A 4,069-nucleotide genomic window follows, 5' to 3' on the forward strand; every position below is an offset into this window, starting at 1 on the left:
TTCAAACATACTTTAAACTTAGTTAGATGGGTCTCATATAATTCCTTCTACTACTTAACTCATTACTATTCATAAAAAATTAAGTTCAACTGAGCTCAACTCAATATCCAAACGCGGCCTTAATTGTTCTTTTTTAGTGCACGCATCTCTATATTTTCTTCATATTCCTCATCTCTACTTGATAAACTTATTTTTATCAAGTAGTATTTAAGGGATTTTAAAGAATATTTTTAAGGTTTATTTTTAAAATATATTTTAAGGTATACTTTTGAGCCTATTATTTTAGTTAATATTCTAATTGTCTTTTTAACTATATTTTTATAATAAAACTACTAAGTTATATTTTTTAAATAGAAGTTAAGGAATATGTTATGAGTTTCGATTAACATTATTTTGTAGTAATATTTATATAATTGAATATGTATTAAATTATCTCTATACATGAATTTAAGTATTTTGAACGCTATGACACTTTTTTCTAGAAAGTTAGTGATGATTAGTGTCTCGTATATGTCACGAGTTACGACATAGGAATCAAGAAGTAGCACTAAGAGGTAATTAGTATGATTATATAATTGCATATGTACTGTAAATGTTCTAATTGTATATGAAAATGTGATATTTGTCTACGTTACGCTACAAGCTAAGTCAAGGTTAGATCCCTATCATGATCTTCGATAAATTATAGTTATATGCATGTAAGTGAGCCTATATATGTTATGCTATTATGGATTGAGATTTGATGGATAATATATCATGAAAATCATATGTATGCTATGCAATGTAATGTCATGAAGTATTTAGATCATATAAGTCATATAATGTTCATGTAGTTCTCAAATCATGTATGACGTGGAATGTTTATGCTCAGATCACATTATGTCGTGTCATGTTATGTTATGCTATATACAAGTATATGTCATGCTAGAAAAGTTCATGAAGTCCAACAAATTTCTCATGCATTAAGAAAGATAAGATATTGAGGGTGACACGGACCTAAACGTGCTCACTATAAGTTATGATAAGCAGTGTCACAGACCTAAGCGTGGTTCACCATATGTTAAGTGAAACACAAACCTAAGTATATTTCACTCTATTATATGTTAAAGGGTGACACAGACCTAAGCATGTTCACCACAAGTTATGATAAGCGGTGCCACGGACCTAAGCGTAGTTCACCATATGTTAAGTGAAGCATGGACCTAAGCGTGTTTCGCTCTATGATATGTTAAAGAGTGAGACGGACCTAAACATGTTCACCACAAGTTATGATAAGCGGTACCACAGACCTAAACGTGGTTCGCCATATGTTAAGTGAAATATGGACCTAAGCGTGTTTCATTCTATGATATGTTAAAGGATGACATGGATCTAAGCGTATTCACCACAAGTTATGATAAGCAGTGTCACGAACCTAAGCGTGGTTCACCATATGTGAAGTGAAACATGAACCTAAATGTGTTTCACTCCATGATATGTTAAATGGTGACATAGACCTAAGCGTGTTTACCACAAGTTATAATAAGCAGTGTCATAGACCTAAGCGTGGTTCACCATATATTAGGTGAAACACATACTCAAGCGTGATTCACTCTATGTTATAACAAGTTATCCAGTGCCACAGACTCAAATGTGGGTCACCATATGATAAGTGAAAGACAAGATAAACAAGTCATGTATGATTGCTAAAAAATGCATGAAGTTCCATGAAAAAATAAAAAAATAAAAATGCATGAAGTCAGTCATTTATGCATTCACGTTACATATTTGTCATGATTATGTATGATTCCAATCAGGTTAATGATGAATAGACATGCTATGTGAATCGATGACGATATATGTATGTATGTAAAGTTTTTTAGAAATTAAGCCTATGTTAAATTAAGTTATGTTTATGGTATGATTGTGAATCTGTGATGATGTATGTATGTTATGAAGAGTCTTTTAAAAAATTAAGTATGTGCTGAGCTAAGTCATGTTTACGATATGATGTTCTATGTACTGAGTATTCGATTGTTTTTTTTTTTGTTTGTTTATCTATTTCTTCTATTTTTAACTGTCACGGATGATGATTGTGAGGATGCAAAGTTAGAGGGCCAAGAATAGATCTAGTGCAAAAATAGTTTCATGTTTCAAAAATAGTTATGTTCAGTTTAGTTGATATTTCAATAAATACGGTATTTCAAGATATGAATCTCTTTATCAGGCATTATGCTATGAATATTAGTAATATCTCTATCATATAGGAAATGGGTGTTACTATACTAGTATGTGTTAATTATTATAAAATAATATATTTATATTATAATTTAAATATACTAATAGTTTAGTAGATGTAAACATTATATTATTACTAATATAAATAATCCGTAAAACCGTAAAATAGGACCTGACCGGACCGGATTGAAATCAGGAAAGTTGAAAGTTTTGGTTTCGGTAATGAATCGGTCTGGTATCAATTCTTAAATTTTCAAAATCGGTGTATATTGGTTCAGTTCTAAAAAATGTACAAAATCGAACCGAATTGGACTAATTATACCCATACAAATGAATAGGAAAGAAAAAGGTTTTTTTTTTTTTTCTAAAAAAAAAAAAATTGTAACTTTATTGGATAGAGTTTTCCCTTGGGCTGTGTTGTTTGGATTTTTAAAATTTTTTATTTTATTAAGAATTTTTTTTTAAAAAAAAAAAACAATGCAATGGACCTTGTTTAGAAATTTAAAATACTCAAGAGAATTGATTCAATTTTATTTCTTACTTTTTAAGTCTAGTTTAGAGCAGTTATTCTACTCTTAAGTCTGCATATAGAGCATATTGTCTATATAATTTAAATGACAAGATTTAATTTATAAAATTTAAACTTTAAAATTTATCTTCTAAATTAAATTATATCACATAAGATTCTATTTCCACTTCCTAATTTACTCTATCTTAATATATCTTTTGCGAATCATATAATTTTATCGAAAATCTATATACAAAAGTATTTTTTTTTTAATTTCTAAAAAAATTCTGAAAAAATCTTAAAAAAACTGTTAGATACAGACAATATTAACTAAAGAGCAATGTTAAGTACAGATTTTAAATAGAGAAATTTCATATAAGCCTCGGTTTGGATTCAGAGATGGGTTGAGATCATCTCATACGGTAGAACACCTTCTAATCCAAACACACGTTAATCCAACTCTATGAGATGCTTTTAATTGTTTAAATAATTAATATTTTTATTTGATATTTTACAAAATAATTTGATTAGAAAAAAATATTATCATCTTATAATATTATTATGAAATATATTATAAAAAATAAAAATTGGGTAGATAATTTATAAATTATTATTACTTATTTATAAATATATTTATAAATAAAACAAAATCATTACAAACACTATATAATAATTTGTGAGATCTACATCTATCTCATCTCTAAAAAGTTAAAATCATCTCATCTCACTTCTAATCCAAACACACAAAATTTTTAAAAACTATCTCATTTAAATAATTTACAAACTATCTCAACTCATCTGATATCATCTCTAAATCCAAACGAACTTAAGCCTTTTCTAAAAAATAAATTGTACTTATAAAAAACAATTTTTTTTTATATCTTTTTAAGTAGAATATACTTTTTTATATAACCTTGTACGAGGCTTAAATTTTTACAAAGAAAAAAGCTATATACAGTTTATCCGTGCAAACGGCGTGTAAGCGGCTCCCTCAAAAATCTTTTTTTTTTTTTTTTTTTTTCCTTCCCTCTCTTCATCAGTCCCTCCCTCTCTGCATTTCTTCTCTACCTCTCGATCCTTCCATGAAGCTGCACATCCCGTCAAACTCCACGAGTCAGCAGCTGCTTGAAGCACCGAAGAAACCTCGACGGTAAGGTCTCTCCCCTTGAACCCGCCGCCCTCTCTCCCTCAGCCGCCTTCTTCTTCAGCCACAGCGTTATGTGGTGATGAAGTGATTACAGAGTTGAGAATGGATGGATTGATGGTGGGCATTGGGTTCTGTGTGGAGGACATGGGGAAAGAGTCTTCGGATGCCATGAAAAAAAAGAAGAAAGAGAAGAAAAA

The sequence above is a fragment of the Juglans microcarpa x Juglans regia genome, chromosome 7S (genome assembly GCF_004785595.1).
Source record: "Juglans microcarpa x Juglans regia isolate MS1-56 chromosome 7S, Jm3101_v1.0, whole genome shotgun sequence".
Taxonomy (NCBI): domain Eukaryota; kingdom Viridiplantae; phylum Streptophyta; class Magnoliopsida; order Fagales; family Juglandaceae; genus Juglans; species Juglans microcarpa x Juglans regia.